A 22,823-nucleotide genomic window follows, 5' to 3' on the forward strand; every position below is an offset into this window, starting at 1 on the left:
CCATTCTGTGGTACAAGAGGCTACAAGGAAATAATATCAGCCAATTGCTTTCTGTAGTACAAAACTCTTTCATAAAGTGAGAAGATAAAATAAACATGCAATACCTTTTGAATTGCTTGCTGCACAGCTAGCTCGTTCTATATGGTGCTAATTGCTCCACATTTAGGAAAGAAAAAAATCCTTATTCTCCTTATTCTTCAGCCCATAAAAGTGTATGAAAATATAAGAAGTTAATTTCTATCCTACACACATGACATTTTATCTACAAGAAAGATGAGGAATTAACTGCTTGTGGAAGTTACTGAAACCTACCTAAATATTTAGTATTCAAAATGGCTAAGATTTCAACTACAGCAAAATTCCTGGCTTTTTGTCATACAAGGTTTCTTTCGTATTTTTTGTCCTGTAACAAAATTTGGAGTGTAACACATATATATCCTATAACATGGGATTAATGTAGTTTTTGTTTATTTGGAGTGTTTTCTTGTTTGTTGGGGTTTTGGGGAGTTTCTTTTGTTTGGCAGGGACAGAGGTTCTGTTTCTTACCGAGGCCCCAGAATCAGTGAGTTGTCTGATACAGACAACCTTGGAGAGCTCCATACAGGCTCCTCTTTCACCCAAAAAATATTTCAGGGTACTCCTGGAAAAAAATTACTGTAGAACACTTTCACACTTTTAATCTCACTTGTTTCAGACACACTATAGATACCATAATGCATTTGTGTGTCTACATGGATCCCCATGACTATTGATCTCCTCTTTGCTTCTCAACTGAGAAGACAGAAAAGACTCAGTCATTTGAATGTAACTTACAGGCACCAAGGTAAACCCAGAAACAGTGAAGTCCATTACCATTTAATTAAGTCCATCACCAATTAATTAATTTAATTTTTAGAGATTATTCTATATTGTATGTACATAAATGTCTATGTTTGTATGACTGTTATGTGTATATAGACATGCTGAATTCTAGCTAACAGAAATTTTAAAATTATTATATCCATACAAAATACGACAATGAAAACTTCTGACATCTGTATTAACTGAAGAGATAACATTGAAAATGTTACCTTTTTAAAAAATGTCTAAATCAAAGGTGTTATAAAGAAACTCAGAAGGGAAATATTGTTTATTCAATTAGAAGATGTAATTTTATCTTAAATTCCAACCTGTTTCTAGGCTGTGTCTGTAAATGCCATGCTCTCCTGAGCCAGCTATGGCCTCTGTCTTCACATGATGTCTGGAAGAAATAATTGAATCAAATTCTATTCTCTAAAACTAGCCTTCCCTCTCTTTAAAGGCAGAAATGCTTCAATAGAGACTCTAAATGCCAACAGCAAATTTACTTCTCCGTGAACCGGAAAACTGAACCTTGTTACATACGTTACTGAACAGGCTTATTCATTAAAACAGAGCAACTTAAGACAGAAGGTCTTGTAGTCCAACTCAAAACACAGCCAACTTCAATAGTGTATCAGGTCGCTTAAAATCTGTTAAATACTCTGTATCAAGCTTGAGATGAAGGACTCCGCTTCGTCTGAGATGCTATGGCTGGTAACATTACATCTGAGAAATACACAGAGAACCAAGAGTAAAAGCAGACTAAACTCTTGTGTGCAGAGCTACTGAGATACAGTAATTGGCTTTGCTCCTATAATTTGGCATGCATCACAGCTAGCATAGGGTGACAATTTCAGAGACAATTACTGTTTAAACAAAATTTATCTCCGATACTACAGCACCAATACTGGGTAATAATTACTATCATTTAATTCACAAAACAATATCTTCTTTCCACAGTTCAGTGAGCTGTAAACTTGAATGCAGACCCATTAAAATAGGTGTTAGTAAGTCTACTATATGGCAGTGGATAGAAATAAAACTAATCTGCATGCCATTCTTGGTAAAAGTAATAAATTCTGCCATTAAAATTCAGCAAGACAAAGATCACCCAGAAATTATTTCTATTGATAGCATCAGGGTTACACATCACGCCCTCATTGCACTGGGCTTCCTCTGGGATTTGCTTTTAGAGTTTGTTTTTTGTGTCAGCCCAGATAATAAAGAACTGCACCACTCCTTCCAGTTGACTGCACCATACATCTTCTGATTCCATACTGCTGCTTACTTCTATAAAAATATATGAAAAGTAGTTGTAGGCCTAATAAAAATCAGAATCTGTAAGAATGAGATCACAGGGTAAAGAGGAGTATTCCCTTTCCTTTTTAAAATTTCTTTCAATCTAGCTGTTGCTAATATGCATCAGGACAGTATCGCTGCTTCTAGCTAAAGGTGACCAAGAAACTAAATTGAAACTCACTCTTCCCCTAGAGGCTGGATCCATAATCCATTCCATTTCAGCTCTGCAACAAAACATAAATAAAATAGAAGACACAAGTTAGTAATAAGGAAAAGAGATAAATGCAGGAAAGTCATTAATTTGGAAATAAAATATATTTCATGCTTACAGTGAATCACTCTGTCTTCTGTCTTTTACATGATGCCAGGCACACTAAACTGAGAAGATGTTTATACAAGAATATCAAATGCTATTCTCTCGGGCCAGGACAGCTTGAAATCTTCTTGGTTTTTTTCCCTGATGTTTTAGTTTTAATATAATCTAATCACATTCTTCAGGATGGAGAGGGGACAAGGACAAATGCAAAAGATCTGTTCCTCTGTCTGTCTAGCAGACAAGATGGAGTTTGGTTTTTGTTTTAATCCAAATCCTCATACACTGTGAAGTCTTCTCTCTCTCTCAGATATAGCTGCCAGTGTGCTATTGAACCAAAGGTCACAATCTCCTTAACTGTGATTTCTCTCTGAATTAAGACATTTGCTGAAGGATACTGGCCAAACTAACAGAAGAAACAACATACTGGAAATCATAAGTTGTGATACAAAAGCAAGAAGAGGAAAAGATTCATTAATTCAGATTATTTGAATTAATCCCGTTTTTCAAATTGAATCTTTATCAAAATTTTTTTAAAAGAATCTATCAGTATTTGACCAAACATTCACCACAGTTCATAGCAACTGACTCTTATTTATGCCTTTATGTATACCTACACATTAGACTGCCAAGAAAGCTCTGAGACTAAAAAAAAAATGCTAGTAAACAGAAATTACGTCATACTACAGTGTATTTATTTTCCTTTTACTTGGCCATTGAGATTTCTTTCCAATGACGTGTGACTGGAATTACTCCTTAGTTTTCCCTGTAAGTGGATCCCTTAACAAACTTAGCAAATTGAAAAAAATTAATGGAAGGTCCAAGGTTGGCACAGGATCAAACCTTAGTGTGCCATCTGGTAAAGTTTTTTTTATTTTCTTTACTTCTGCTCCATAAGATGAATGAGTGTGTAGGAATTTGTTGTATTTTTTTCTATCATTGGTTTGTGGTTTTTTGTGGTGTTTTTTAACATGTTTTTGACCAAAGAATTGCTTTAGTTGTAGTGGATGATTCTGTTGCTGCTTCTGGATTCCTCAAATGTTTTTTGCATTTATTTTGTGGTGTGGACATCACAACATTACATATTTGTCATGCAAGGTACCTGACACAGTTCCACATTTGTCATGCAGGGCATCTCATGCAGCCCTGCAGTTCTTGGTGTGTGTCAGGTTTAATCTGTATTTGTCATTATGTTATCTACTGGATAACTCGTAACAGCCTACGAATTTGTGCTTTGCTTGACAATTTCTCAGATAACTTCCTCCTAGATGACATTGCACCCTACCTACAAATAATTAGCAGAAGCTATAGTTTTCTAATATATATAGTATATCTGTTTTAAATAATATCCCTGGTAGATGTTTTATTTCAGAAGATCGAGACTCATATTTTCACACAACTTTTTGTGAGCGAAATCAAAAATTCCTTGGCTAAAAAGGAGATGTTTCTGCATAATAGGTTACTGGTGTCCAGCTACCAAGTTTGCATCATTTTCTTCCAAATATTTCTAAAACACAGGATAAGTAATAGCCATATTCTTCTATATTGTGACTTCTCGCACAAGCAGTAGTACGTCACTTCAATGGCCAAAAAGATTCATAGATAATACAGATCTAAAGAGACAGTTTTAAAAAATAAGGATATTGACATCTGTCATTTTGAACTAGTATATGACACCATTCCTATTCCCTCACCAGTTTTAATTCCACATTAACCACAAATCCAGTCTTAAATTATTGCACATACAGATACAGCTACCAATTTTTAGTCAACAAAAATTCACACTTCCATAAGCAAAGAGATCCTTCCATTTACCAAAAGAAATGTGCATCATGTTTTGCCGTGAAAGCATGCACTTCTGTGTAAATATTCATTTTTAATACATAATGAAAGACAAATATGCATATTTTTATAATGGTCACTGTAGTATCAGGTATGTATCCTCCATTCAATTAAGTTTCGATGTGTATTGTCAATGCCACATGCTACACACGGTTTCCATTCTGTTCCCTTCAACACTCTTGGAATCAATTGAAGTCAAAACTTCCTGGAAGAAAAGTTCAGGTTTTGTACCCCTGGTTTCAATTATTTTTAAATCTGATGCACAAACACAGCTTTTTAAGATATGCGAGTAGAGTGCCAAATAAGTATCTTTTGATTTTTTTAAATACATGTGGTTGAAATCTGAGACCTGCCTGCTGCCAAGCCACAGTATTTGGAATCAAGTACTGGCACAAGAAAATAAGCCATTGTTCACAGTATAATTTTAAGAGGAACTATCCTGCAAAAAGGAAAACGTAAATTCCCATACTTTAGCTCATGGTTATAGGACAATCCCATAATCTTTTGTTAAACACTTGAAAGTTGAAATATATATTCTAGCAATGTTTATCCAAGCTCTCAGAAGTAATCTTTTGATATAAACAACTCTAGAGCCCTCTTAAATTTTTCTGAATTATAAAAAGAATCAAAATTATAAGATAGACTAGTCTTATCAATGCAATATTCAGTCCTGTGCCATATCTGTTAATGTTGTCTGGCTTTACATGCAGCTCTTTCAGTAATTTTGCATTGACTTTACATAAAAATGAACAAGCTCTTACCAAGATAAAGTGCCTTAAGGGAAATCCTGTATCATTAGGTAAGGTTGAGCAATTTCATATCCCTGATTTCAGATGCCAAAAGAGCACATTTGCTATAGGTATAAATACTTAAACTCTACTGTAAGGGAGCTGGAACTTCAGCCACTGCCATTCTCAGTTTTGATTGAGCAGAAAGGTTAAAAAGCAAAAATTGTTTCCCATGTTAACAAGTGCTCAGAAATTACAAACTGGTGTCTTGACTTCACATTACAAAACAAGCATTTGTTACCGAGTTGCCCTGCATGAGCAACCAAAAATCAGACCAAAACTATAGTTTCAGACTCTATCATCAAGCATCTAGATTAAAGTACCATCAAATAAATCTCAATTTGATTGCACATCACCTGAGTGCTTCTTGACAACATTAGGAATTGAGCCACACCTGCTCTGATCTGTTTTATCTTAGCTAGAACTCTGTATACAACTTATTAATCTCCTGTGATTTAGATGAGGAGATGTGAACTGAAAGGCATTCTAAAGTACTAGGCAGACACGTAAGTTCAACAGAGAAAGTTACATTATTTCTTTGAAAAAAACAAAAAGAAAAAAAAGCATTCTCAAGAGAACAGTAAAAATTGCACCTTCAATATAGAAGAAAAGGGGATCAACAATTTCCTTTTTTGCATCAGGAAGCAGAGTATGGACAGAAACAGAGAGCCAGCTCCAGCAAAGGTTCAGTCACGAGAGATACTGTACTGAAATTAGGGCATCTTTTTTGAAGAGTCTGTGGGCCAGCCCACACAGGCAAAGCAGCCTCTCTGCATGGAGCTTGGGCTGGCAGGTAAAACACAGAAAGCACAGAAAATGCATCTCTCAACATTAGAGTACTCCTACACTTGCACCGTTGGGTTTTTGGTCCAAGCTTGCTGTCTGTGTTGAAGTCCTAACTTTAATCAAGTCTGGGATTAAGATAAAAGAGGATCATAAGAAAAAGAAAATATTTTTTGAGTGTGCCTTAGAGTCAGCTCACTGGTTCACAAACACACTCCTCCCTGTCCATAATTTGGATTGATTATACTTAGTTTCACAAACTGTATTATTAAGACATTTACATAAATGGAAACTGCTTCAATGCTTTTGTTGTCCTCGAGAGGTTTCCTTAGATTGTTTTGTTTCATAACTAACCAGCTTTTTCTTTTTCTGCTCATTTTTTATTTGGATTAACAATCAGTATGTGATATGTCATGTTTAGAGTGATGTCAGTATGTACTGATGTAGTGTGGACAAAGCCCATCCCAGATCATCATTAGCAAAATAGGGGAGTGTTATGCTTGCGTGTGCATATGTGCATGCATTTGCATTGAAAAGAAACAGAGTTAAACTTACAGTGATGCCTGTCATCTGTTTTCAAGCCTTTGTTATGTCATTTGCTCTAAAATAATCACAACTACAATATTTTCTTTTGATGCAACAGAAACATTAATGTATGATAGATACATTTGGAAATTATTTATGAGTCATTAAGAATACTCTAAATAGAAATGATGTGAAACACAGACTACATGCAAAGCCTGCACAGACTGACTTCCTTGGTCTCTGAGGTACTGAAGAAATATCATGATATTCTCAGAGGAAACGATGCTTGAGAAGCAGTCAGTAAAAGGATACAAATATTATGCTGTGTCCAAGCAGAATCTTCAAACATGCATTTGTGCAGAATTACATTCATCCAGGCACTCCATTCCCTCTCACTCATTGTGCCTCTTTAGTCTTTTAATTAGGTTTTCTTTCAACATATGGTACATGAAAGCAATTCAATAAAACATAGTAAGGGAAAGATAAGGGGGACACTAACATAAGGCACCAGGCTGCTGGGTAAACAGAGGATGTGAACTAACAGAAAGGTATTGACTCAAACAGCTGACAATTGCTTCCAAGCAGCCTATGAGAGGTATAGTGATTCTGTGTCATCTGGAGGCCTTCAATTAGCCTTCTTTGATTAGCATTCTCATTAACTTGTCTAAAATGTCTACCATAACATTTCAGGGAAGTCAATACACAAACGGTTTAAGGCAGCTAAGCAGACATCTGATGCGTCTCCACAATGGAAAGTGATCTTTTCAACTAGTGCATAGTTTCTGTAAGTGTGGCTCTTGTTTATTGCCTCCATTTCATTATTAGAAACATGCAGTTTCAGGTCAATTTGAGTTGTCTTCTTCAATTATGGAACATGTCAATCATACTGCAAAAGAAGCAGGGGGATCTGTGCTTTGCTTCCCTGCCCTCTTTACAAAGAGTCCATCTTGACACAGTACTTCTACTGCCTGAAAGTAAGTACCCCATTTCTCAATACACTGCTCTTGACAAAGATTTAAATGCTTTGTGAATTCTTAAGAGTTTCTTTCTCGCGATGGATGAACTCCAATGTGTAAACTGCAATGAGAAAGGCTGCTCCTAGCAAGGATTCCAATGAAAAACCTGAAAGTCTGTTTCCCATTTCAGGTATAATCACAGTGGTGCTCACAAACTGGATTTATGAGGTTAAGTAGATCTATTAGCATCAGTACAATTAAAAATGAAACTGAACAGTATTCTGACTATGAACTCTATGACCACTGGCCAAATACAGTAATATTTTGACACCTCATAAATAGAAAATAAAATTTTAAAAATCCATCTGGCAAAAAATCCACTGTTCAAGATATGGTAGATTTGAGCAGAAAAGGTACCTCTACCATACTTTCTTATTGACTTTTCTTCAGTCAAATTGCCATACTTTGTTTTTAGCTACAGCTAAACCACCACCAACAAACTCATGGGATGTGGTTCAATCAAACTGAGGCCTGACATGCTCAATTGTTCCGGTTTGCTCTGTTAATAAATGCATTTACAAAATAATGCTTTCCATCTCTCCACTGAAATGCTTTCCATGTGGTGAGAATGTTCAGGTCTGATTCCAAACTCACATGCTGTAATACAAGGCAAATTTGAAATTAGTAAGGTAATTCTGTATATTAAAAAGTCAAGGACGACCTGTCAGCTCTGTTGACAAAGGATTTGTGGTTTCCTACAGAAACAAATATGCATTCCTCACTTGATGAGCAGCTAGATCCCAGTGATACATGTCGCTCCCAGCACTTTATCGGTTCTTTTCCTTTACTGACGGACAGTTATACACCAATATAGTTTTGTCCTATTTAAACATTATGACTATAAATAGATTAAATATATGTCATCTCAATAAGGGCTGGCTATGTATCAACATCCAGTAACATCACATACTTCTTAATACCATTTGATACTGAAGAGTTTCAAAGCAAATTGTCATTTGTGAGTTAATCTTCACATTGCTGTAAGCTCAGGGAATACTATCATCCCATATTATGGACTGGGAAACAGGTTACACTTGCTATGTGAAATGTCCAATGTCACAAAGCACATTGGTGACAAAGCTAGAAAGAGACCCTGACTCAAGCATTGAAGCTAGTAGATACACACAAATAGAGTTTTACTGTTGCTCTAGTCAGTTATTTGGCACTGAAAATACTTGCAAATTTAACAGCTACAGTCATAACTTCATTAAACAAAAATATTTCACAAGTATGACAATTTTGTTATAAGGAAACTACTCTCCCAGTAACCCGACTAGCTGCCCTCACAACAGTGATGCAATCCAGGGTAGAGGCTCCAAGTAGCATCTGGTAAAACATGATGATTCAGTGGAATCTGGTAAATCAAGAACTGGAAGAGCCAAATATATCTTTGAAGGAATTCCATTAAAGCTTTAAACGGAGGGAAGCCAGCACAATGATGCCAACAGGATTACATCAGGGATTAATCTAGCCTGAGATCAACTTTGCCTTCCTTCTAACTACTCCACTTAGATCCATTAACTGGCTCCACAACACCATTCTTCTTCAATTAGAACAGCCTCCCTGAATTTAAGGTTTCACTCACTTCTGCTCCTGACAACTTCATCTCAATTCCCATGACTGTCTGGCCTGAACATTGCTCTACCTCCCCTCCCTTTGCTTCCATCTCCCTCCTGTCTCATACAGCTACAATTTCATAGTCGGGGGCCACAAGCCGCCTGCACAAACCGTACACAAAGCAGACAGTTGCTCTTTCTTTATGTTCAGCTTTCTCTTCCCATGCACATACTGTGCTAACAAGCTTGGTAACCCATTGCATCACCCTAGTTTTCCTCAGGTAGGCCTCTACAAGAAACTTTGCAAGTTTCTCCCCATGCAAGTTCCTTCCTAGGATCTCTGCTCCCATCCTTTCTGGACCTTACTGCAGGGAGAAATATTGAGGTCAACTGAAATTCTTTCCACTGAAACTTCTGCATAGTTTTTTTTTTTTTTTTTTTTTAAAGAAAAATTTCTAATGTACTGAGTATTTTCATGGCTAGTCTCTGCATTTCTTGAACAAAAAATGCTCAAAGTTTTGCAGTGAGCTTAATTGTTGGGTTGCAGTTGGGAAGGATGTTTGTCAGTTAATATGATCACGTTTATGCAACCATAATAAAGTTTCTTTGTTTGTTTATACTTTGCTTTGTGGGTTTGTTTTTTTTAAAGGGAAAATACTAAAACTTCTTTGGGAGAAAGGAAAATATTCCAATCTAGTTCTAATAAAAGACACTGATTCCTTCCTCTCCCTGGCCTCCATTCCTCCCCTGCCAGCACTGGGCAGAGTGCTTCCTTGGAAGCCAGCGAGGCACCAAAAAAGATATAAAAACAGCAAGCGAAAATATTCCCAATAAAACTTATGGAAAAAAGATAAAAGTCATTCAATAAAACAGAGTACAAATCTAGAGTAACTGGTACATTGGGTATTTGATAGAGCATGAGATATGATGTGCCTTTTTTTTTTTGTTTGGGCTTAACATCATCTTTATTTCTTCCCTACATTATCCAAAAGAATGGATATTTGGGAGGGATAATGAGATCAAAAAATCATGTTAAATTGGTATTTTGAGCATGAAGTTCTAAAATATCCTGCATTTATGGTTCCAGAGAACATCCTTAAGATTTCTTCCATCGAGTCTACAGCCAGCACAGAGCTACTAATCAAACAGAGGAGTTACCTTCCATTTCCCTTATGGGACTTAAGTTAAAACAATTACCAGGCTTGGCAACAAACTGTGCCAATGAAAATTCAATGAACTTTTGTGCTGCTGTAAGGGAACTGAATTTTTTCATAGCCTGGACCATATCTTTATTAAAATTAGTGGCTTCATGAGTGCCTGACCAGTCAACATTATCTGATCTCACTCCCCATGAAGCATAAAGGAAAGGGGAATTGAAGGGAAATCTCCTCCCATTCCTTAATAGCATTACCTAAAACTCTTAATCTAGCAGGAGATAAGGAGAAAGGATCTTCTCTTGGAGATCTTGTTTTACTACAGTTTCCCCCTCAGTCACAGATGCTTGGGCACTTGCACACACATACTTATATTCCCCATGACAAGTGGCAATTAAAACAACCACTGGTTTGGAAAGTAAATGGGGAAATGTTTAGTCTATTTTTAGTAGTCTTCAATGCAATTTATCAGCTGCAAACAAACAGGGAGAGCCTGCAACATAAAAGCAGCCTTCTGGACACCACAGTTTGAGAATCTCTACTTTACTGGGTCACACCTAGCACACACTCCCCATGGCTGTGCTTCTATTCAGAGACCATAGGGCTCAGTTCAGGATTAGAAAAGACAAATGAATAAAAATAATATGGACATACTGGCAAGAAAGAGCCCTAGAGATCTCCATGATCAGGCAGAAAAATACCATGACTGAAGAAACTGTACTGCAAAGAGCAGGCCTGTAGGCTTGTGCCCACTGACTGCAATAACTTCTCTTTTCTTTCTTACACCAGCATGGACCCCATGATGCCCCCAGCACCTGCCCCAAGCTCTACCTGCATGCTGGGCCAGGAAGCAGCATGTGCCTGGTTGTTTCCAATGTGCCTTAACAGTCCAGCAAGGATTTGTATCAAGGGATCAGGAAAAGTGCACAGACTAAAGATTACAAAGTTAGACAGCAATCTTTGCATGAGGATAAAAACAGAGGTCCCAGATGGGCTTTTTCACATTCTCTAAGCACTGGTTACTGCAATACCAGTAGGAGCTTCCTGCCTTTGAACTCCATTCTCATCTTGATCAATACATTAAAAAGCACAGTGGCAGAAAATTACTACACAAGCAGGTACAGCATAACCACATCAGCATCACTTCCTAGGAAAGATGGCTAAATCCAAGAAAAGTTATAAGGGAAAGAGGGAAGAACAAAATCTCAGGAGAGGCATAGTTAAGACACTATCAAGAAAAACAGAGATAATATTTATCTGCAATTGGTGATCTCTCAAGAGGCTGGCAAAGAACATGGACTATCCTGCATTCTACATTGTCCTTGTAGGGAGGCAATTATTTGAAATATTTTTCCCCAAGAAGCAAGAAGTTACCAACTAAGCAAGCAAGCTCTGTAAGAAGACCAATCCTAAAATAAAGTATCTATTTGGAATCACATATTTCACGTAAATCTAAGGTACAAGAGCCACAAGTTGAATATATTCAACTGACCAAGATTTGCCCCTTGAAAGGGAGAAAAGGTGCATGGGGACAGACAGACCCTGAATGTTTCCAAGACATTACTGAATGCACTTCACCTTTCTCAAAGAGCCACTAGAGAGAATAATAAAAAAAAGACTGAAGAATAACCTCCGTGGTCAAGTAGAACTAAACTCTGGTCTGGTACAAACTAGGAAAATTCCATTGAAAAAAGTTGCTTTCTTTTATGTTGTCAGAAACATGTGTCAACTGAACTGGCAGAAGCTGAAGTAGTCCATCACAGTATACAACACAAAGGATACTGTAGTTTGAGTAAAAGGATTTGGTTTTAAAATATTAAAAGAAAATATTATTCAGTTTTACATTGGGCTTAATGCATGTTTGACTTCAAAAAATTGGCCAAAAGTTGCCTGTTTGGCATTAAAAATACAAACTTTTCCTTCAATATTTGAATGATAATGTGTTTCACCACTCCCAAATGCAATAAATTATGCTTATTCAGTGTCCTGTGCTGAAAAGATTAGATCCATTGGTTTTTATTTTAACAGCACCATTATCATTTAACAGGAGGGTCAAAAAGGTTTTTTGCAGCAAATCACTGTGCTAGTGATGTGGCCAAGCTGACAAATTCTTAGCAAAATCGCAAATTTTGGTGCTACCAGTACAAACATAAATCTTAAATCCTTTATTGTTGCAGATCAAGGCACTAGTTGTATCAAACAGTTAAGGACAGACATCACACCTACACCATGTTCTTATTGTTGATTTTTTTCTAGTGAAAACAGTCTTCCTAAAACTGCAGAAGACACTGACAAGTATAGAAGTAACTCTTACAGCACAACTGAAAAGCATCTGTTGGTCTAATATAACAACTTCTACTTCCTTCCTCTCGGCAACTGAAGCCCATACTACTGAAGCTACTGAGCAGGCAAGACAAAATTGTGAAATGGGATCAGGGTGCTCTGTATCCACAGAGGTGGTAAAGTGTTACCACTGCATCCTCTCAGCTTCTTGGGTTAGAAATACCACCAGTGATGCTGTAGGTACCACAGGTAACAGCTTTTCCAGTGCTATTGCTCTTCCAGGGTTCTCGAGAGAGCATTTCCTGTGTTCAGAAAAAAACCCCACCAAAAACCACTAGGGATTTGTCATTCCTCCAAATTGTCTTATTCATTTCTAATGTTTTTAAAGTACTTTGCACTTTCTTTAAAATGACATTTTCCAAATTAAAAAACTTCCAAAACAGATGCTTGGATTAAAAACTACCTGATACTAAAAACATTGCTTTTTTGGTTTTTTTTTCCCCCCTTCAGCACTGGACTGCTCTCTTATGGGAAGTAAGTTTATATGTATCATCTGGTTGCAGAATGTTGCTTTGGGGCTGGAGCACTGGAAGCATTTAGCAATTTTTTTTTTTTGGTGTCTGCACTAGAAAAAAATCCTCAAGAGAATTCCTGGACTTCAGAACTTGCTGGATGTCAGCAAAAGTTATCAGAAATATGTAATACACAGAAGTTTACATTTAAAAATATCCGAACTATTTGCTATAATGAAAACATCTTTATAAAAACCTATTCTGTAATATATATTGATTATTCTGAATTGCCCATAAATGCTGCTGCTTTTAAGACAGATCCTGACTGGACCTTTCTTTTATTCTCCTATAGTATAGCAAATTGTGGTTTTGGTATTAAATGCAAAATTGGTTTCCCTCTATTAGACCTTTTAGTTGTTAGTAGTTACACTATTGTATTTTCTTCACAGAATAAACAAATAAGGTGTAACTTGTGTTTGTAACTAGTTGCACGTATCTTTTAGAGGTCAGATAAAAGTTCATATTCCTCAAATGTAAGTAACAAAATTAATTTTGCTTATTAGAAGTGAAATGTATCAGTATGCTTCGTAAATAGCGACATCAAAAAAAAAAGATTTCTACGCTCTAGAAAATGCAATGTAACTGGAAATGTCAAGATTATTATGGAACTCATGTAAGTACCAATAAAAACATTCATGGGCCGCAGTATCATTATGCTAAACTTTAAAATCCAATGTCAAAAGGTCAATAATTCATATCTTTTTTCCAGTATTATTGCCTTTAAGTTAAACCACATTTTCTCGCCTTATTGGAAGTAGTGCCAGAGTCCATTCCTGTGCGCTGATCGCTAAAAATCCAGTTTGAGACTCATGCAGAGCACCTAGGTCTGCTGTTTGCAAAATGTGTCAGACCACTCCATAAAAAGAAACAGACTGAAGAGTTCTGGTAACTGCCTGACATGTTAATTTATAAGATTTATGACTTTTATATAAAGGTAGGATTAGCACAATGTATAAAAATTCCAATTGCTGACAGAACATTTACACAAAAAAAACCCTAATGTTTCATTAATTTGAGGAAAAAATTGTAACATTGGTCCCACCCTATGTATTTTTTTTTCCCTTGAAATACTCTATATTTTTCATCACAGCATCTTTACAAGCAAAGACTGGTCTCCTGTCTATTACATTCCTTCAGTCTCCAGGGAAAAACTATTCCAGAATTAGGTCCTGTAACTAATGTGCAAGTTCAAATGAGAAACCTAAAGTCATGTTTTCATTTCCCAGCCTTCCATTTACTTACTTGTTACTTAGTCCCCAGCTCTCATGCAATGTCAGCTGTTTGCATCAATTAAAAATACTTTTTAAAAAAAAGGTCACCTACTTTTTCACCTACTTACATATACTTTGACATATAAATACACTACAGATCTAAGGATAAGTAAACACAGACTCCAAATATAAAATGTCCTGTTCTTCTTTAATAGTAATAGTAATAGTAATAGTAATAGTAATAGTAATTTCTCCCATTATTTTCAGTAGAAATAAGTTCATATTCTCAGATGCAGACCAAGCAAAGCCTTGGGCAGTCATAGGCTTAAAGACAATGCAGTTGCAAGCTTAGGTGAACACAAATTTCATAATTCTACATTTCTGATTACCAAAGATCTTCCAAAACCTGATCAAGGAATCACACCTTCACCCCAAAACGAACAGTAACAAAAACCCACAGCAACTTCTGGTAGCCACAGAAAGGTCATTCCAACAAATTTACAACTGGCATATAATTCCCATGTATAATCTGATATACCATTTGAGTGTGAAACAGACTCTGTTAGAATTAGCCATATTTTCATACTTATTCTCCACACATAATGAGTAAAAAGAATAGTTGCTATTGTAAATTCACTAAAAGAATATTTAATTATAAATAGCTTTGACTATCAAATTGCATATGCAACTACAATGGACATAATTCTGTTTTTAAGTGCAGCTTTTCTAATCAAGAAATAAAAACTGTTCTGTCACTGCAGTGAACAAAGAGCTATTTTCCAATACTCTCTACTGCTGTAGCTCAAATCCAGGACTATTACAGTATCGGCAAACATAGAAAGATGATTGGCATTTTAAGTACTTTCTCATGTAGATTTGCCCTGAACAGTTCAATTATATGGTGGTGAAAAGAGTTGGTTCTTAATAGTCTGTCAATGCCATGGCTTTATGTATTTTTAAAAGAGGACAAGAAAACCCCACCAAACAACCAAGCAAACATACATCTTAAAATGGGATTAACAAAAGTGTAAAACATATGCAAAAATTCTCCTACTGTAGACAAGCCTATATATAGTTACAGGAACTGCCAAATAAGAAATAGTTGTTAAAAGATACCTGATATTTTCAAAACATAAGATTATGTGAGATACTTTGGCTTTTGTAAAAAAAGCCACAAAATACTGTGAGATTAGCTGAACATACATTGCAAATCATCTTCATTCTGTCACACAGCATGATCAGCACTTTGAATTCAATTAGGAAGAAAGCAGATAGTCACAATGTCTTGAAAAGTTCAGTTTACTATTTAACATCTTCTATGATAGTTCAAGTTTCAAAATCCTTCTTAGGGTTAGTCCTTACACAGACTAGAACTGAATACAACTAAAATGATCAGCACTTGAATTATCATGGTATATTCCAAGCACAGACACTTTGTCATCAACTCAGATGAAGAACTTTGCATAGTACGTCATCTTCACATGCACACTGAACTGCTCTGCAGTGCTGTGGGGACCATGAACTCTCACCACTCTGACCAAATTTCAGCAAAGCTAATTCACTCTGTTCTCAATTGTTTTCCAGATACTTGAAAGCCTAAGTGGCTTACATACCCATGTATGAAAATAAAGCAAGGATTCTGGACAACAGCATTGTCTTTAAGTGTAGGCAACTTCTAGATTGTTCAGGAAGCTAAAGTCCCTCTTAAAACAGTTCATTGACATTATTTGGGATCCAAGACTGAGAGAATATTTGCTTCCACTAATGAAGCCCATTGTGATACTCAGACAGGGCAGCAAGCAGGAACACATAACTACTTTAAAACTTCAAGTATCACATTTCTTTTTAAGGGTCTAGAAAGCTTCCTTAGAAGAGTAATACCTCCAATCCTTACAATCCATCCTTTTCCATCTCTAAAGCATTTTTATACAATTGCCACATCAAGTGTATCACACATATTGCTAACATTGGTTCCAGGTGTTCTGGTTGGAATCATTGTAGTCCTTGTTGTATACCACGACACAGAGGTGACAGGGAGAAATCCCTTTTTTTGCTACAACTATTCTTATAGCAAAAATAAATCAGAGGGGTTGGAGTTTTTTATTTGTAGCAAATTAAACCTCATATTGAACAGTAATTATATCAAAACCTGGGTGCACCAAATGAAAACACAGAAAATCTCATCTACAATCCAGACATCTGAAGTAAGAAAGGTCCTTATATTTTCTAACGCATTTTCTAATGTAATGATGTGCATAAACTAAGAAAATGTTAGAATACTTGAGCACTAGGCACATTTGGAAAATTCTGGCTGAGGGAGTTATCTAGGCACTTGTCAGATCTCACTTGTAGAGGGGTTTTTTTTTAATTTTAGAGGAAATTAAATAAAAATGTGGGTTTCTAACTAACTGGAAGCACATAGCATAAGAAAAACAGAATCTCTAGTTTAACACTACTATATGCCTATTGTCCTTATGTCCTACCAGTTCATAAAACTAAGAGCTGTTGCATTCAAAATGTGCTAACCAGAAATCCATAAAAGTATAATATCTAGATGAAAAATAAACTTAAAACCTCAGTGTCACTCATACCAGCCACCCACTCTCTGTTGAGTATTCTGGCAAAGAAGACGTTATTAGTGCCACAGACCTGTTTCTCAATCACTGCCTCACCACACAAGAAGTCCAAGATCCCTCTGCCAAATTCCTTTTTGCGATGTATCATGAGATGTCAGGTAGCCAGTCCGAACTAAAGTACATCTTAAGACAGACTGTAGACTCCCTGGATAAATATCATAACTACTTAGAAAACCTCATGTCATCACTTCAGCAGTCCAGCTTAAGCCAAAATCTTGGCAAGGTACCAAGAGTTATGTCACTGGAGCAAAAGACATGGTTTGCAGACCTTGAAGAGCAAAGTGATGGGAAAGGTGACAAAGAAAGGGAGATTAAATCCCCTGTTACAAAATGCAAGATTAAAGAGAAGAGGATGTCTTCAGATAGAAGAATGGTGAGGGAGAAAGGGAAATTCTCCTTATGATAAAGGTGAATTTTAATAATTGATGGGATTTCCCAAGGCTTATATGAATACAGACAACAATCATAAATCTGCTGCTGCACACACTTACACACAGCAACAGTTCTTCCCCCTTTTTACCTGCACACTAGACAACTGAGTTTAGACCAAAGCAGGTATATAGACAATAAAGCAAGTGTAGGGATCCAAAACACGCTTAATAGACTTGAGTCTGAAAGAGAAAAGTAGACAAAATGGCATTAAAAAAGTTTCTTACACAATGTTTATAAAGTAAGATGACAGAAAAAAGGAAAGTAAATTTAAGTCCAGATAAATCATAGAAGAGTTTCAATTTGGAAACCACCAAGTAGTAGAGTTTATATTCTCATTTCAGAGAAACTTAATTCTAAACTGCATGAGTATTACTGAAGCTTAGCTAGATGATGGATATAGGCGAGGTTCAGATGTACTGCTAGATTAAACCTCTGCACTTATACTTTGATAGTCGGCATATACAAACAATCCTGTAATTAAGTTTTAAAATATATCTATCCAGTTACATTATTTCTGTTTTGTTTAAACATTGTATGATTGCAACAAAAAAGTACTTCGCGTTTCCTTGTACCCAGTATTCCATGATTAAATTTAAAGAAATGTTCTTGCAATAAACCTTCAATATTGAGTGCAAGGAAACCATGTTAGTAGGTCCAAATTAAATCACAGTTTATTAATTCTCCTAAGTGAAAGATGAAGTGCTACAACTATGAGCTGCACACAATGAAATGCAGTAGATTCATAAGTTAAATAACTAGAAAAAATGATACTAAAACCATTTGAACCATTTTTCTTTTATATTTTCTATGCAAATGCCTTCCACTGTTCCTAACACTTCCCTCCAACACCCTGCCAAGCATCCAGGTGCAAATTCATTTTTCATTTATACTTTGCAGAAGCCACTCTACCATAAAATGTGACACGTTCCTTTCCTTTCCATGAAACTCTGATGTGCTCCCACAAATTAAAAGGAAGCCAGGCATTTCCAGAAGCCAGGTATTCCTGGTGTGGCCCTCATCCCTTCAGCTGGCACATCCCAGCTGTCAGCCATCCAAAGGCCCCAGGAGCATGAACACTGCGCTCAGCACTAGGAAGCGTCGACAGAAGGAAACGCCATGAGAATGTCTTCTACAAATAAAGTCTTCTTGTGAATAATGTTGCCTCAGTAGTTAGGGATGAATTACCAGATTTAAAGATGACATCAGCAGGGAATGGAAAAGACTTGAAAAATACCATTTAATGTGCCTAACTTTCTGTTTCCGGCCAAGAAAAACTAATTTCACACGCTCACAGAAAAACTTTGATCGGACATTGGATTCCCAGGTGTTTCAGTGCTGTGCTTTACTCCCCATCCACATTTTCAATCCAATTGAGAGCAACAAATCATTTTCATGAGCATCAGATATGCACACCTCTACCTTGCAGGTGACATAGTGGGCAAACGTTACAGAAGGAAATTACCTACCAACTAGCAACCCAGATTATAACATGAAGACATTATTGCTCTCTGCTGTCTGCAGCTCTTCTGTGTGGAGGAGTTAAGTGGCTTGTGAAATGGTAGCACAAAACTATGCTGCTGAGCAAAGAGTGTCTTCTGATTAATATTCTACTTTATCTTATTGTAACTGAGCCAGTTATCTCTTCTCTTGTTACGGTAAGTACACTTCATACTACCAGCCAATTCCAGCCTTCAGTTTTCTTAGTGATGATAACAACTGAGTTTGATAGTTTTCTCCTATTACTTTTTAATTGTTGACATACCAAATAACGTCACTGTAGTTTTATATCATGTTCATTCTACTTAAGACAACGTATTAAGTCATTAAGCAATACATAGGAAGCACAAATAAATACATTTCAACTACCATAGAGAAGATTAATTGGAAAGATGACTCCAAAACAAACTTCTTAAAATAGGCCACATGAAATGACTTAACAAGCATACTTTGCAGGAAGTGAAATCCTTGCTCTGCAGATGCTATTATTTAAGATCTGCATTTGCAAAGCGCTCAGAGATAGATAAAGTGTGTGCATAAGAACTGTGTGTAACTAAATGAACAAACACAGAATGACATAGAAAATCTACATAAATAAACATTTACCTCATTCTAACAAAGGTTTAAGTGACATAGTGCTTAGTATCACAACTTCCTAAGCTGTAATCACCTGGCCACCAGCAGAGACAGCACTTTATTCTTCCCTACTCTTTAGGCAACCTGAATTAGCAGAATGCCTCTCACTGTTCAAGATTTACAGCTTTGAACTCCCTCTTAAGGCCTTCACTTACAAATCAAAACACAGATCAGGGTACTTCACTTGTTTTGATTTTTTTTCCTAGATTGGGGAAAGGCAAGGTTTTTTCTTAACATAAAGCAATGTCAGTAGAAACACTCCTTATATGGGTCCTTGGAGTGCTCATTAGCCACCTTGCTAAACCAACCAAGCCCACAACCACACACTTCAGGTAATATCTCCTAAAACCAGGAACAAGCTAAACTGGAATGTAATCTCCCACTACACTGAAATTGTTTCACTTTGCATAGAGCATTTGGGGCAAGAAAGACATCAATAAAGTAGGATGTGAATGTACAAAGAAAGTGGGAGATTTTACTGCAGCCGTCAGGGGATTCATCACTAAGGGAACAGTTAGAGTAAGAGCTGAGGATGAAAGTCACATGAAACATCCTAATACCATGTTTCAAGAAAAAAAATAATCATCTACCTTTCTTTTTTACAGAATTACAGTTGGAAGGTACCTCTAAAGATCATCTAGTCCAATCCCCTTGCTAAAAGCAGGTCAACCTAGATCAGGTCACACAGGAACAAGTCCAGATGGGTTTTTAAAACCTCCAGAGAAGAAGACTCCATAACCTCCATGGGCAGCTTGTGCAGGGCTCCCTCATCCTTACGGTAAAGAAGCTTTTCCTTAAGTGAAACTTTTTGTGTTCCAGCTTTAGTCCATCACCCCTTGTCCTGTCATTGGACACTACAGAAGAAAGTGCCACCCCATCATCTTGACCTGCACCTTTCAAATACTTGAGTATTAATGAGGTTCCCCCTCAGTCTCCTCTTTTACAATATGAATAGTTCCAGATCCTGCAGTGCCCTGATCATCTTGGTGACCCTGCACTGGACTCTCTCCAGAACTTCCCTGTCCCTCTTGAGCTACAGAACCCAGAACTGGACACAAGACTCCAAATGAGGCCTCACCAGGGCAGAGCAAAGGGGGAGCAGAACATCCTTCAACCTGCTGGACACACTCTTCTTGATGTATCCCAGGGCACATTACTGGCTCATGTTCAGTTTATTGTCAACTAGGACTCCCAGGTCTCTCTCTGCAGAGCTGCTCTCCAGCAGGTCAACCCCCAGCCTGCACTGGTGCATGTAGTTTAGGCCCATCAGGGAAAAAAAGACCACAGTTAGCCTCAAGTACCAAAGACCTGAGGATTGCCAAAAGGCAGGGAGGGCTTAATTGCTGGTTATGATCCAGAACAAAACAGACCAGGCTACTCATCTTGGGGAAGAAAACAGAAAATAATTTAATCCAATACCAACTAAAGTGTAACCATAAAATCCCAAAACATAACCAACACAAAACAACACAGAATGGTACAATGATGAAGAGTACAACCAGCCCTTTAAGAACACCTTCTTCCTAACCCTCCCTTCTTCCCAGGCTCAGAGTCCTGATCCTGGTGTCTTTATCTCCCGCCCCACTGAATGGCTCAGGAGGGCAGGGAATGGGGGTTTCAATCACTCTGTTCTTGATGGTATCTGCCCTTTGCCTTTTTCAGGCCAGGCGGGCTCCACATTAGTTCTTCCTGCACCTCTGCGGGGTACGTCACACACACAGCAACCCTGTACAGGACATTCCGACGTGCGTTCAAACCAAAGGCTGCAACTCCTCTCTGCCTCTCATGTGGGTCTGCTCTGCAGTGCACAAGCTCTCCAGCACGGTCTACACCATGGCCGCCTCCTGACACAGTTTCTCGCCCATCTGGGTGCACTCACCCAGAGCTGCTGGCAGCTCTCAGTCCTGCCACGGCCCTGCATGGGTTGCAGGGCTATAGCCTGTATTCTCATCACAGGTTGCAGAGGGATCTCCAGTCTGGTGCTTCTCCTTCCTTCCTCCTTCTCTGACTGTGGAGTCCATGTCCATACACCTCCTCCCAAGCACTTCAAATTTCTGTCCTTAAATAGTGATGGCAGAGACATCAGATTGGCCCAGCCGGGCCAGAGGTGAGTCTGAACCCAAGAGCCAGAGGAGAGTCTGAGAACTTTTTACCAGCTCTTCACTGCAACCTGTTCCCGCTGTTACCAAGCAAAAGCTGCTTCTTGCTAAACCATGACAACTGGTATGTGGGGTTGTTCCTCCCAGATGCAGGACTCTGCACTTGCCCTTGTTGAGCCTCATGAAGTTCCTCTCTGCCCAACTCTCAAGCCGGTCGAGATCCCACTGAATGGCAGCACAGCCTTCTGGGGAATCAGCCAGTCCTCCCCGTTTGGTGTCATCAGTCAATTTGCTGAGGGTACACTCTGTCCCCTCATCCTGGTCACTGATGAAGATGTTGAACAAGACTGGCAACAGAACTGCTCCCTGTGGAACTCCACTGGCCACAGGATTCCAACTCCATTCTGTGATGCTGATCACCACCCTCTAGGCTCTGTCATTCAGCCAGCTCTCAATCCACTTCACCATCCACTCCTCCAAGCCACATTGCCTGAGTTTTCTGATGAGAATGTTGTGGGAAACAGCGTCAAAGGCCTTGCTTGAAGTCAAGGTAGATGACATCTGCTGCTCTCCCCTCATCTAGCCAGATGGTTATGCACTCAGGAGGCTATCAGGTTGGTTAACCAGGATTTCCCCTTGGTGAAGCCATGTTGACTCCCCCTGACAACCATCTTTTCCTTCCTATGTTTAGTGATTGCGTTCAGGATGAGTTGTTCCATCACCTTTCCAGGGATGGAGGCGAGGCTGACCTGCCTGTAGTTTTCTGGGTCATCCTTCCTGCCCTTTTTGAAGACTGGCGTGACATTGGCCTTTCTCCAGTCCTCAGGCACCTCACCTGTCCTCCAGGATTGTTCAAAAATGATACAGAGAGGCTTAGCAATCACATCAGCCAGCTCTCTCAGCACTCTCAGATATATCCCATCAAAATCCATTGACTTATGAGCCTTAAGCTTGGCCAATAAGTCTTTAACCTCTTCCTGTTCTACCCAGGGTAAGTCCTCTGTTGTCCAGACCATCCTGTTATCCTTCCCGGACTGGGCTTCCCGAGGGCTGGCTTTGGCAAAGACTGAAGCAAAAAAGGCATTCAGTAGCTTGGCCTTCTCTGTATCCTCTGTCACCAGGGCACCCTCTGTGTTCAGCAGCAGGCCCACACTCGCTCTAATCTTCCTTCTGTTGATGATGTACCTGAAAAATCCCTTCTTATTTTCCTTAACTTTCCTGGCTAGGTTTAATTCTAGAAGGGCTCTAGCCTTCCTGGTTTCACTCCTGCATGCTCTGGCAAAGATTCTATATTATTCCCAAGAAATCAGGCCCTGTTTCCACCTCTCATAGATGGCTGCT

This window comes from Colius striatus, chromosome 3, assembly GCF_028858725.1.
Source record: "Colius striatus isolate bColStr4 chromosome 3, bColStr4.1.hap1, whole genome shotgun sequence".
Taxonomy (NCBI): domain Eukaryota; kingdom Metazoa; phylum Chordata; class Aves; order Coliiformes; family Coliidae; genus Colius; species Colius striatus.